This window comes from Coregonus clupeaformis, chromosome 18 (assembly GCF_020615455.1).
Source record: "Coregonus clupeaformis isolate EN_2021a chromosome 18, ASM2061545v1, whole genome shotgun sequence".
Lineage (NCBI taxonomy): Eukaryota > Metazoa > Chordata > Actinopteri > Salmoniformes > Salmonidae > Coregonus > Coregonus clupeaformis.
Genome location: NC_059209.1, coordinates 36128586 through 36128976, shown reverse-complemented (window position 1 = coordinate 36128976; position 391 = coordinate 36128586).

Below are 391 nucleotides of genomic sequence, written 5' to 3'. Positions count from 1 at the left end.
GTGATGTCACGAGAGGCTGTGTCCTGGAGGGACGTTACATCCCCCTGAGGTGGCTGCAAACCCAGACAGCTATGGCTCCATCTGCTGGTATGGTCGGGAACTCCACCCCTCTATGGCCAATCTTCCCACGCAGCTGAAACAAATGAGGAGCTGATGAGCTGAAGGTTTGGGAAGGGAAGAGACACAGTCTCCAACCTGGGCTCTCTGGAGAACAAGAGTGCTGCACGTCCACTTCCATGAGGAATATAAGGATTTGGAGATACTTACCTTTGGGAAATACTCACCTTTGGATATATGCACCTGTGGAAATACGTGAGAGACATTTGGAAGGACTTTTTGCTGGGTTGGCCACTAGCTGCAACGTGGACTACAGTAAGGCTGGGGAAAAGTT